At 43.3% G+C, this 14,534-nt stretch overlaps 1 protein-coding gene across 2 annotated transcripts in view; it reads left to right on the top strand.

The window, feature by feature from the left end:
- Nucleotides 1-14,534, top strand: part of STS (steroid sulfatase) — a 307,980-nt gene that overhangs the window by 230,415 nt on the left and 63,031 nt on the right. The gene's annotated exons all lie outside the window — the stretch shown is intronic.

The following is a 14,534-nucleotide window of genomic DNA, read 5'->3' as shown; positions in this document are numbered from 1 at the left end:
CCATGCGGTGCCTGTGTATGCATGGTATACATCCATCTCGACTCTGCCTGACTAAGGGATTTAATCTTATTACTCCCCCTCCAATGACTCACATACTTCTGTATACCCCAAAACTTGAGTCCTGACGGGTCTTTATTATGCTGTTTTAAGAAATGCCGGGAAACGCTATGTTTAGGGAACCCCTTTTTTATGTTTTGTACATGTTCCCTCATGCGTTTCCACATAGGCCTTTTGGTTCTTCCTATATACTGATAACCACATGCACATTCAAGGCCATAAACTACTCCCTCTGTGTGGCATGAAATGAAATCTTTAATCTTATATGTTGTACCATCATAATTGGCCTTGAAAGTGTTACATTTGCCATTTTTACCCTTGGTTGCTCTACATGCGTAACATTTTCGGCACGGAAAAAAACCTACTTGGTCAAGAAATGTAATACTCTTCTTTTTGACTGGTGGCTCAAGTACATTTTTAACTAGTTTCGTCCTCAGAGAAGGGGCCTTCCTATATATAAATTTTGGATTATCTCCCAAAATCTTATTTAGATCAGGGTCCGTCTTAAGAATAGACCAATGTTTAGAAAATATTTTCTCGATTTTTTTATAATGGACATTGTAGTCCAGAATAATTGCCATTTGACTCTCAAAATTCTCCTTTTTACTTTTGTCTACAATCAGTGACTCCCTCTCCATATTTTGCACTTCAATTATTCTCTTCTCTACTTCTTTCTCAGGGTAGCCTTTTTTGATAAACTTATCTCCTAAGGTCTTTGCTTGTTTCTTATACTCTTCCTTATCAGAGCAATTCCTTCTCAACCTCACTAGCTGGCCCTTAGGTATATTATAGAGCCATGGGCGGTAATGGCAACTGTCTGATGGTATGAATCCATTACGATCCACTTCTTTAAAATAAGTACTTGTATAAATTTTCCCTTGTTGATTCATAATGTTAAGATCCAAAAAATTAATTTTTTCATTATCAAAAGTCCAGGAAAATTTAATATTTTTCGTGTTATTATTTAATCCATTCAGAAAATTAATCAACAGTTGTCTATTTCCCTTCCAAATGATGATAACATCATCAATATAACGATAATATGAGATAAGTTCACATGGGGTTTGTTTGTAAATGGCTTCCTCCTCCCAGTGGGCCATATATAGATTGGCAACACTGGGGGCAAACCTTGCCCCCATAGCAACACCCCTAATCTGCTGGAAAAAAGTATGATTGTGCCAGAAGTAATTATGTAAAAGACAAAACTCTAGACACTCCAATGTATATTTCCTTTGGACTCGTTGGATATCACTATATTTTTCAAGATGCACAAAAATTTATTCGCAAACTTAATATTAAAAAGTATTTGTGTTGTGTTGTGGTTTATATAGGTTTATATTTATCATCCGTTCTTTTCCCACATAGATATATCTTGAATATGATATAGGGAGATTCGTACCCAGCACTAGAATTCATATATGGGATAGATTCATGTATGTGATATGTGAGTGCAGGACTTCAATAAGATGTCCACCGTATGCCCGCCCTCACAATAGAATCCAATTAGGTTTTTTTTTTTTTTTTTCTCTATAAATACCATTGAGTCACCAGGGGGCGGTACCCTGATGAAGTCACGACGCACGTGACGCAACGCGTCGGTCTGTCTACTTCCTGGTGACGTATGTCCGGACACAGTGGCCATATTGGATTCCCCCAGGTGCATGCATATCTACCCACAGGCTGGGAAAAACGCTTGTTTATGGAAAGGAGCATGTGAGTGGTTTACTTTGTCACTTTTTACTTTGCCTATTAAAACTTACTACACTATGGAAGGCTTTCTTGTCTTTTTATGAGTTGCATAAGAGAGGAGGAGGATTAAGGAGTCTGCCAGAGGAATACACCACTGAGGTGGTAACTGCTTTGAGGCCCTGTGTGGGTCGAGGAAGGGAGGTCAGCAGGCATTGCTGCCATTTGAAGGAGAGTACTTGCACTTAGAAGTGGAGATCACGTGTGTGTTCCAGCTTAAAGCACAGTCACATGCATGGAATATTTTTTCACCTTTGATATTGTCTTTTTCACTTATGGCATATATTAGTTATGTTTGATTTAGACACCATTGTATGTGGCCAATTATTCTGTTTTCATGTATATATACTTTGTTTAGTATATCTGATTTATGCACTACTTATTTAGGTTCTTAATGTGTGATATTTAGCCATTATAGTCATTTCGGTTGACATTATTTTTTCTATCCACTAGAGGGAGTTCACATATTTTTAATATATATCGTGGTCACTTTGATTTACTATTATACTTTATGGAGACACATGATTGTATTCATGAGATACAAGCGCTTCACTAATTTTATGTTTATTTTAACCCTCGGGATTACACTGCAGCGTTGCTCAGGGATTCCCTGCAGCACTTACCTTGTCCTGCGCTCCCGTGATGTCCCCTCTGCCGCGTTCCTGGCCATGTCCTCTGGCCGATGTCGGCATCCGTCTTCCGGGTTCTGTTCCCTGCGAGCGTCGGGATATACAGGATGTATAGGGGACAGAACTGGCGGGAAATGTAAAAATTTAAAAACTTGACATTCACTCAATACACTAAAATCTCATAGTATAACATTACTGTATCAAAGCATTTCACATACATTTTGTCCCGAGTGCTTTGTCCTGTACCCTGCCTGCATTTTTACTGTTCTTTCTGCCTGGAAACTGAGAGACGTCCATGGTGTCCGAAAAGCGTCAAAAGCAGTTTTAGACCAGCTAGAGAACAGCGATAGTAAATTAGAACCACTTGCAGAATTGAGTGATAATGATTCGTGGGGAAATTCATCATCAGACACTGAAAACAATTTTGTGACTAAGATCAGTGACTTGGCTCTGTATTTCAAATTTCAGTTTTTTTGGTTTAATTACATTATTGAATTAAATTTATTATCATATTATTATTTTTTATGATTATTTATTATATTCTAATTTATGATTTCATGTTTCAAATTTTATCATACCCGGGATGTTTACTAGACTCTTGGTCGGACAGATTTCAGCGATTTATTCCTAAGAATTACAGGCCTACAATAAAAAACAACATATTTCCATGGAAAAAAATGTACCGCTTTGAGCACAGAAATACTGACATAATCATACTGCTAGGGAGGTTAATGGAGATGTTGAGTCAAATGACTTCTGCATGCATTCAGGGCATCTTCCATATGGGTGATTTACCTCAACACATTTTGCAGGAGGCTTCTATTTCTTCAGGAGATATAGGGGAGCTTAACAACTATAATACCATTTAAATACATATAAATATATATAAAATATTAAAGAGTTAACATTGCATGTGTCAGGTTGAAATGTCAGATTTGTGGTCACTGTAAATGTTAACAGGTTCCCGCCCGGACTATAGCCAGATGGCGGCCTGCAAAACCCCTCGTCCCTCTGGGTAGACACCATATGGCGTCCTTTCAGGCATGCGCAGTTTGCGTGCCCGCAGAGCCATGCACCGGCGCGATCTGTCACCGGCCGTGTACCTTGGACACGGCCGATGACAGATCTGAGTGCCAGTCCCGTTGCCGGTACCATGTGACCTGCTGTGACCAATCACAGCAGGTCACATGACAGTTGTATACAATGGATTGCTTCCTTTCATGCCATCCATTGTTACTAGTGTGTCTAGCTGTGAATGGTCACAGCGATCATGTGCACAAGCTGGGCCAATCACTGCCCAGCTGCGTCATGTGATTAGCCATGGCAAAATCACAGCTAAGCACAAAAATAAAACCCTGAATGAATCGATGTCATTCAGGTAAATGCTTGTTTATAGCAAAGTAATTCTTTGCTATAAGCAAATTGTGTAACAAAAAAAAAATACTGATCACTTCCCCAAAGTAGTACAATGTTACTATGGTAACATTGTACTACTTTGGTCATAGTGAAATATGAAAAATAAATCTTAAAAAAATAAAAAATTAAAACTAATAAAAAAATAAAAATTTAAAAAAAATTATATATTTTTTTTCATACTGTCACTAGTCAGTGTCCCTGATCACCGCCATGCCAGTTATATGATGACGCTGTACTGCACTGGTGACAGTATGTAAAAAAAAATAGTGAAAATAATTTTTTACATTTTTTCGAAAAATTATGACAAAAAAATTACAACTTCAAAAAATTCGCCATGCCTTTTATGAAATACGTTGGACTGTCTACTTTGCAAAAACGGTTCATTTGGGGGAAATCTGTACTGTTCTGACATTCTTGGACATCAAGAAATTAGATTGGCTGTCAGTACTTCAGGATTGATCAATATTCAGATATATACCATAGTTTGTAAACTCTATAACTTTCCTACAAACTAAATAATACATCCTAATTTGGGTTATTTTCACCAAAGACATGTAGCAGAATACTTCTTGGCCTAAATTTATGAAGAACAATTATTTATTTGCAAACTTTTATAACCGAAACAAAGAAAAATGTTTTTTTTAATTTTCGGTCTCTTTTTGTTAATTTAGCAAAAAAGAAAAACTCCAGTGTTGATTAAATACCTCCAAACGAAAGCTCTAGTTGTTTGAAGAAAATGATAAAATTTAAGTTTGGGTACAGTGTTGTCATTCAAAGTGTGAGAGCACTGAATCCTGAAAAATGGCCTGGGCAGGAAGGGGGTAAAAGTGCTCGGTATGGAAGCAGTTAAATTGTGGCTTTTTGCAATGAATACTATGTTTTATTTGTTTATTTACTTAAGTACCTTAACCAAGGGATGATAAACCAATTGTGCAACTCCCCTTTGGAAAAATATCAGGCGTCTAAATAGACCTCATATGCTCTCCGTTTGTGATGCGGGAAAGGTTTGCAGACACTGTGTATTCAGTCTCCTTCTGCTGCCTGCTCCCCAAAACTTACTACTGAATAAAAAAGTAGTGTTCTTCCATTATTTTAAAAAATATGTGAAAAAAACCCACAAACACAGCGCTCTCAACCTTCAACTATACCAAAATGTATGTGTCATATAAAAAATAAAATAATATATAAATAAATAAAAATAAATAAATTAAATTAATCTACCATCAAATAAAGCGCAACTATGTGCCAAAAACATATAAATATATATCAAACTTATATAAGATCCAACATAAAGTCCATTAAATTCAGTCCATATTAATTATATATGATCTTCCTTCAATGAAGATATGGAATCTTTCTTGCCAAAATATTATTCCTCCACCAACGTGAATATTCCAGTGCTCAACACCCCATCAAAGTGCAAACTCACCAGATACTGGTGATAAACCAGCATATCTTTCATATATCAATGGATGTAAGAGAAAATCAGCAGCATATCTATAATACTCATTCATCAACTGATCTCAATACTCTCCATCATGGTAAGTATAAACCACATGTGAATAGATAGAATACACTTGCCATAATAACGTTTCAAATGTTTATTCATACAAATTCCCCCTTTAACCATTAGCCGTCCAGCCTATAGCTGTTTGGCGGCCGCAAAAATGCTCCAGCTTTCCGGGTGCACGCCATTTGGCGTCCTCCCGCACATGTGCAGTTTGCGCGGTTGCAGAGCCGCGCAGTGGCGCGATCTGTCACCGGCCGTGTACCTCGGACACGGCCGATGACAGATCTGAGTATCGACCCCCGTTGCCGGTACCATGTGACCTGCTGTGACCAATCACAGCAGCTCACATGACAGTTGTATACAATGGATGGCTTCATTCATGCCATCCATTGTATACTAGTGCCTAGCTGTGAATGGTCACAGCAGATCACATGCACATGTCATGTGATTAGCTGTGGCCAACTCACAGCTAAGCACAAAAAAAAAACAAAACCTGAATGAATCGATTTCATTCAGGTAAATGCTTGCTTATAGCAAAGTAATTCTTTGCTATAAGCAAATTGTGTAAAAAAAAAAAAAAAAAATACTGATCACTTCCCCAAAGAAGTACAATGTTACTATGGTAACATTGTACTACTTTGGTCATAGTAAAATATGAAAAAATAAATCTTAAAAAAAATAAAAAAAATGTAATAAAAAATTAAAAATAATAAAAAAAAATATATATATATATATATTTTTTTTTCATACTGTCACCAGTCAGTGTCCCTGTTCACCGCCATGCCAGTTATATGATGACGCTGTACTGCACTGGTGACAGTATGTAAAAAAAAAATAGTGAAAATAATTTTTAAAATTGTTTCATTTTCCGAAAAATTATGACAAAAAAAATACAACTTCAAAAAACTCTCCATTCCTCTTATGAAGTACGTTGGACTGTCTACTCTGCAAAAAGGGGTCATTTGGGGGATATCTGTACTATTGTGACATTCTTGGACCTCAAGAAATTAGATTGGCTGTCAGTACTTCAGGATTGATCAATTTTCAGATCTATCCCATAGTTTGTGAACTCTATAACTTTCCTACAAACTAAATAATACATCCTAATTTGGGTTATTTTCACCAAAGACATGTAGCAGAATAAATCTTGGCCTACATTTATGAAGAACAATTATTTATTTGTAAACTTTTATAACAGAAACAAAGAAAAACGTGTTTTTTTTCAAACTTTTTGGTCTTTTTTTGTTAATTTAGCAAAAAATAAAAATCCCAGCGGTGATTAAATACCACCAAAAGAAAGCTCTAGTTGTGTGAAGAAAATAATCAAATTTTAATTTGGGTACAATGTTGGTTGACCGCGCAATTGTCATTCAAAGTGTGAGAGCACTGAAACATGAAAAATGGCCTGGGCAGGAAGGTGTAAATTTGCCCATTATTGAAATGGGTAAAATCGCACTCACATTGTGTAAGTAAATATAAAGCTCTTCAGGGAAGCCTACCCCGCCCTCAGCTAATTACTGAACTCCTCCACTCTTCCTACCACTCCATCCCCCACAGCTATTTCCTCCTGTACCACTATCCCCTCCCTCCTAGATTGTAAGCTCCAAGGAGCAGGGCCCTTGAACCCCTCGTGTATTGAATTGGATTGTTACTGTACTGTCTCGTGTACTGTCTCCCATTATAATGTAAAGAGCTGAGCAAACTGTTGGCGCTATATAAATCCTATATAATAATAATAAAGCCTTTTGATTATAAAAGCTGTTTCCAGCCTGCAGCACTCAGTACACTGCTCCCAACACATACAGTGGCGTCTCACCAGCCTGCAACAGATGACGCAGTTGCGGTCACATGGTCCGGACACGTGATGGTAGCGTGCGTGATGACGTCACTGCTAGACCATACCCTAATGCGTTTCGTCACACGACTTCGTCCGAGGGTGTGATCAGCAGTGGATTACGTTAGCTCTTATAGAGCTGCTTATTCTCCCATAGGCTAACATTAATTACCACACTGATGCCCTAATGAGAGAACACATGATGCCCTATGCTCCACTGATTGTCTATAATAGGCATCTTAACAGGGGGGAGCCGTAAACTACTCCTTACTGCCATCTTGTGTTCAATCAACATAATATCAGTGCCATATGAATAATAATAATACTAATCAATCATCAAAACAATATGCATACCAATACTAGTATATTAAAATTAGAGATGAGCAAATCGAACTCGGCGAAGTGGAATTCGTTTCGAATATTAGAAAAATTTCGATTTTCCAAAAATGGCAGCGACATGTGCGGCGACGGAGCAGGGATCTCTGGGAAGGCGCGCAGGCAAGGCACGCTGACCCATAATGCATTCATTCATGACATGTGATCGCATTAGCCAATCAGCAGCCAGCCAGCCAGCACTGTGTAATGGTGGAGCTATAAATTGCGGCCATCTTACAATTCTCCATTTGCCTCTGGTCATTCAAGAGAGACAGATCTCTCTGTATTAGGGACACAGAACCGTTACTTAGGGACACAAAACCGTTACTTAGGGACACAGAACCGTTACTTAGGGACACAGAACTGTTACTGAGGGACACAGAATTGTTACTCAGGGACAGACACAGAATTGTTACTGAGGGACACAGAATTGTTACTCAGGGACACAGAATTGTTACTCAGGGACAGACACAGAATTGTTACTGAGGGACACAGAATTGTTACTCAGGGACAGACACAGAATTGTTACTGAGGGACACAGAATCGTTACTCATGGACACAGAATTGTTACTCAGGGACACAGAATTGTTACTGAGGGACACAGAATTGTTACTGAGGGACACAGAATTGTTACTCAGGGACACAGAATTGTTACTCAGGGACACAGAGTTGTTACTCAGGGACAGACACAGAATTGTTACTGAGGGACACAGAATTGTTACTGAGGGACACAGAATTGTTACTCAGGGACAGACACAGAATTGTTACTGAGGGACACAGAATTGTTACTGAGGGACACAGAATTGTTACTGAGGGACACAGAATTGTTACTCAGGGACACAGAATTGTTACTAAGGGACACAGAATTGTTACTGAGGGACAGACACAGAATTGTTACTGAGGGACACAGAATTGTTACTGAGGGACACAGAATTGTTACTGAGGGACAGACACAGAATTGTTACTGAGGGACACAGAATTGTTACTGAGGGACACAGAATTGTTACTGAGGGACACAGAATTGTTACTCAGGGACACAGAATTGTTACTCAGGGACAGACACAGAATTGTTACTGAGGGACACAGAATTGTTACTGAGGGACACAGAATTGTTACTCAGGGACAGACACAGAATTGTTACTGAGGGACACAGAATTGTTACTGAGGGACACAGAATTGTTACTCAGGGACACAGAATTGTTACTCAGGGACAGACACAGAATTGTTACTGAGGGACAAAGAATTGTTACTGAGGGACACAGAATTGTTACTCAGGGACAGACACAGAATTGTTACTGAGGGACACAGAATTGTTACTCAGGGACACAGAATTGTTACTCAGGGACAGACACAGAATTGTTACTGAGGGACACAGAATTGTTACTCGGGGACAGACACAGAATTGTTACTCAGGGACACAGAATTGTTACTCAGGGACACAGAATTGTTACTCAGGGACAGACACAGAATTGTTACTGAGGGACACAGAATTGTTACTCGGGGACAGACAGAATTGTTACTGAGGGACACCGAATTGTTACTGAGGGACACAGAATTGTTACTGAGGGACACAGAATTGTTACTCAGGGACAGACACAGAATTGTTACTGAGGGACACAGAATTGTTACTGAGGGACACAGAATTGTTACTCAGGGACACAGAATTGTTACTCAGGGACAGACACAGAATTGTTACTGAGGGACACAGAATTGTTACTCAGGGACAGACACAGAATTGTTACTCAGGGACACAGAATTGTTACTGAGGGACACAGAATTGTTACTCAGGGACACAGAATTGTTACTCAGGGACACAGAATTGTTACTCAGGGACACAGAATTGTTACTCGGGGACAGACACAGAATTGTTACTGAGGGACACAGAATTGTTACTGAGGGACACAGAATTGTTACTCAGGGACACAGAATTGTTACTCAGGGACAGACACAGAATTGTTACTGAGGGACACAGAATTGTTACTCAGGGACACAGAATTGTTACTGAGAGAAAGACACAGAATTGTTACTGAGGGACACAGAATTGTTACTGAGGGACACAGAATTGTTACTGAGGGACAGACACAGAATTGTTACTGAGGGACACAGAATTGTTACTGAGGGACACAGAATTGTTACTCAGGGACAGACACAGAATTGTTACTGAGGGACACAGAATTGTTACTCAGGGACAGACACAGAATTGTTACTGAGGGACACAGAATTGTTACTGAGGGACACAGAATTGTTACTCAGGGACACAGAATTGTTACTCAGGGACAGACACAGAATTGTTACTGAGGGACACAGACTTGTTACTCAGGGACAGACACAGAATTGTTACTGAGGGACACAGAATTGTTACTGAGGGACACAGAATTGTTACTGAGGGACACAGAATTGTTACTCAGGGACAGACACAGAATTGTTACTGAGGGACACAGAATTGTTACTGAGGGACACAGAATTGTTACTCAGGGACACAGAATTGTTACTCAGGGACAGACACAGAATTGTTACTGAGGGACACACAATTGTTACTGAGGGACACAGAATTGTTACTCGGGGACACAGAATTGTTACTCGGGGACACAGAATTGTTACTCAGGGACAGACACAGAATTGTTACTGAGGGACACAGAATTGTTACTGAGGGACACAGAATTGTTACTGAGGGACACAGAATTGTTACTCAGGGACACAGAATTGTTACTGAGGGACAGACACAGAATTGTTACTGAGGGGCACAGAATTGTTACTGAGGGACACAGAATTGTTACACAGGGACACAGAATTGTTACTCAGGGACACAGAATTGTTACTGAGGGACACAGAATTGTTACTCAGGGACAGACACAGAATTGTTACTGAGAGACACAGAATTGTTACTGAGGGACACAGAATTGTTACTGAGGGACACACAATTGTTACTCAGGGACACAGATTTGTTACTCAGGGACACAGAATTGTTACTGAGGGACACAGAATTGTTACTCAGGGACACAGAATTGTTACTCAGGGACACAGAATTGTTTCTCAAGGACAGACACAGAATTGTTACTGAGGGACACAGAATTGTTACTCAGGGACACAGAATTGTTACTCAGGGACAGACACAGAATTGTTACTGAGGGACACAGAATTGTTACTGAGGGACACAGAATTGTTACTGAGGGACACAGAATTGTTACTCAGGGACACAGAATTGTTACTCAGGGACAGACACAGAATTGTTACTGAGGGACACAGAATTGTTACTCAGGGACAGACACAGAATTGTTACTGAGGGACACAGAATTGTTACTGAGGGACACAGAATTGTTACTGAGGGACACAGAATTGTTACTCAGGGACACAGAATTGTTACTCAGGGACACAGAATTGTTACTGGGGGACACACAATTGTTACTGGGGGACACAGAATTGTTACTCAGGGACACAGAATTGTTACTCAGGGACACAGAATTGTTACTCAGGGACACAGAATTGTTACTCGGGGACAGACACAGAATTGTTACTGAGGGACACAGAATTGTTACTGAGGGACACAGAATTGTTACTCAGGGACACAGAATCGTTGAATTAAAGAGTATGTCAGACAACATGCAGAGGAGTGGCAGAGGAGGCAATGTTTTAGGAGCGAGCAGACGTGGCAGCAGAGGAAGGGGTCGAGGCAGCACTAGTCGCAGCCAGAGGCCAGTGCTCCCGGTGTCATCCAGCGGTCGTGTCTCCACCGACAACCCTGCCGTCATCGATTGGTTGGCTCGGTTGTCTTCCTCTTCCCAGGTCACCTCTGACACCTACAGCCAACGGTCGGTGGGTACGTCAAACACAATCGTTAGTTGGCATGGCCCGGGAGCAAGCCCACTGAAATCACGTTTCCTCTACCTGCCCCTGTCCTTTGGTGTTCCCTCACCAAGCGAAGTATCGCATGCTGTGGGCTCAGCCCCACTGTACAGTGAGGAAGAGCTAACGGAGGGCGGTCAGGAACGGGGGGAGACATCCGCCTCTTCAGCAGCCAGGCGAAGAAGTAGTGGCGAGGAGAGTGGCTCGGTAGCCGGTCTAGAGACAGGTCTGTCTCCTGACCCACACGCAGCCGAGGGGGCTAGTAGTGAGGCGGAGACCCTAATTGATGATGATGAGGCTGATCGCACTTGGCAGCCTCGTCGTCATCAGGCTATTGCTTCCGCATCATCAGGAGAAGAGGGTGCCAGCTTGGTAGCGAGCAAAACAGTCGGTGGGTTGCCCAGGAGGCAGCAGGGTCGCAGCAGTGTCAGTGGAGCCAAACGGCCACGGAGTAGAGCACCAGCTCCACTGCAGCCTACCACCATGGCCAGTAGTGGTGCCGGTGTGCACGGAGGAAGTAGCAGTCAGCCAGTGAGGAGTAGCGGGGGCAAAGTTTCCTACTCGGCGGTGTGGCAATTTTTCGTCAAGCCGCCCGAGGAAGTAAACGTAGCCGTATGTCGACTATGTGGCCAGAAAGTCAAGCGTGGCCAGGGGGCCCATGTTGGGACTACAGCGTTGCGGCAGCATATGCAGCGTCGCCATTTGGTGGCCTGGGAAAACCGTGATAAAGATACGGCGGTTCTGCCTGCCCCAGCCCCCGCTCCATCACCTGCTCCGTCACCCGACGTCAATCACCCTCTATCAGCCAGTCAAGGCTCCAACACCTCTGCTGAGGGGAGTTGTCGCTCATTGGCATCTTCCGCTCGTTCAGATGCTCCTTCTCCTGCTACTCCTCTTTACGTATTCCGTCAGCAGTCTTTCTTGGAATCCGTTTCCAAGAGACAACAGTTTGCGAGCACGCACCCGACAGTGCAGAAGCTGAACGTCCTCCTGTCCAAGTTGCTGGTGCTGCAGTCCCTCCCTTTCCAAGTGGTGGACTCAGCACCTTTCCGAGAAATGATGGCTTGTGCCGCGCCGCGGTGGAGAGTGCCAAGCCGGCATTTCTTCGCCAAAAAGGCAGTGCCAGCCCTGCATTCACATGTAGAAGAGATGGTGGGCCAGTCTTTGAGCATGTCGGTCTCTGCCAAAGTGCACGGCAGCGCCGACGTGCGGAGCTGTAACTACGGTCAGGGACAGTACATGTCATTTACGGCCCACTGGGTGAACGTGGTGCCGGCACAGCCGCACCAGCAACTTGGACAGGTCACGCCGCTTTTGCCTCCACGTTTGCACGTCCTTGGTCCGGCAAAGATGTCCGCCTCTACCACCTCTTCTTCCGCCGTGTCCTCAGCCGCCACCCCCGTGCCAAGTCCCATTACCCGACCGACATATCACATGTGCAGGGCGCAACGGTGTCACGCTGTGCTGCACCTGGTATGCCTTGGCGAACGTAGTCACACAGGGGAGGAACTTCTGAGTGTAATGAACAGAGAAATCGACAGATGGCTGTCTCCGCGCAAACTGAAAATCGGAACCATGTTGACCGACAACGGAAAGAACAAAGTCTGCTCTGCATCAAGGAAGGTTGTGCCATGCGCCATGCATGGCTCACGTGTTCAATCTGGTTGTCAAGCGGTTCCTAAAATCCACCATCCCACTGCAAGACATCCTTAAAATGTCACGTAAACTTTGCATGCATTTCAGCCATTCCTACACCGCAAAGCACACCCTCCTTGAGCTGCAACGGCAGAACGGAATTCCACAGCATCGCCTGATCTGCGACGTTGCAACAAGGTGGAATTCAACCCTACACATGTTAGACCGCCTTTACGAACAGCGAAAGGCCATCACCGATTTCCTGATGTTACAAGCGGATAAAGGTACTCCCCTGTGTAACTTCGATGTCAGCCATTGGCAGCTCATACGTGACACCTGCCGCTTGCTCAGGCCCTTTGAGGAGGCCACGCTATTCGTGAGTCGGCAGGACTATGGGATGAACGACGTCATTCCTCTGTTGCACGTCCTGGAACAAATGCTGTTAACAATGGCTGGTCAGGGTGCGGTAGACGTGGCGCACAGATCTCAACGCCACATGACCCCTGTGGGGGCAGGACAGGAAGAAGAGGAGGAGGTAGAGGAGGACATTGGTGCTCAGGAATTATTGAGTGAAATGGGTGGTTTTTCCACTCAGCGGACAGGAGTGGAGGAGCAGGAGCATCTGGTAGAGGAGGAGGAGGAGACAGAGGACCCAGACGCACCGTGGCAGTATGCTGTGGAGATGGAGGCAGGGAGTCCCTCGCATTCCTTGGCACAAATGGCCCATAGCATGCTCGGTTGCTTGCGTAGCGACAGCCGAATAATAACCATCAGACAGAGGGATGACTTTTGGCTGTCCACCTTATTGGACCCTCGCTACCGTTCAAAAATGGTGGCCTTTTTCACACCTGCTGAGAGGGAGGCCAAAATAACATACTATAAAAACCACCTATGTAGTCAGTTGGTCTCTGCCTTTCTGCACCAACGTCCATCCTCAGACACTGTGGGCCCTGTGCGCTCGCGTTCCGCTGCCATGGCAGCAGGGGAGGGGTGGGGTGGTAGGAGCAGTGGCAGCTCCACCAGCAGCGGCTGCCACAGTCTGCAGTCGATGATGAGTAGCTTTCTTCACCAGCGCAGTGAGGAAACTACTAACCAGCCGCAGCAGCAGCAGCATCAGGTGGACCTGGAGCAGGACCTCAAACAACAGGCTTGGGCCTACTTGGACAGCACCCTGCCAACCGAGGTAGACAATCCCCTTGACTACTGGGCAACGAAACTTGACCTTTGGCCCCAACTAGCTGAATTTGCCCTTGAAAGGCTGTCATGCCCGGCCAGTAGCGTGGCATCGGAGCGCGTGTTTAGTGCGGCAGAAGGTATTGTAACTCCGCGGAGGACACGACTGTCCACCCAAAGTGTGGAGAGACTCACGTTTGTGAAAATGAATCAGGCGTGGATTAGTCTGGATTTCAAACCACCAGTTCCTGACACAACTGACTAAATCCGCCATGAATCATGCCCCTGCCATGTGCCACTTTCAGGTCTCCTCACA

This window comes from Staurois parvus, unplaced genomic scaffold (assembly GCF_062004578.1).
Source record: "Staurois parvus isolate SC_StPar_1 unplaced genomic scaffold, SC_StPar_1.0 ptg000695l, whole genome shotgun sequence".
Classification (NCBI taxonomy): domain Eukaryota; kingdom Metazoa; phylum Chordata; class Amphibia; order Anura; family Ranidae; genus Staurois; species Staurois parvus.
This window is presented reverse-complemented; position numbering and strand designations above follow the sequence as displayed.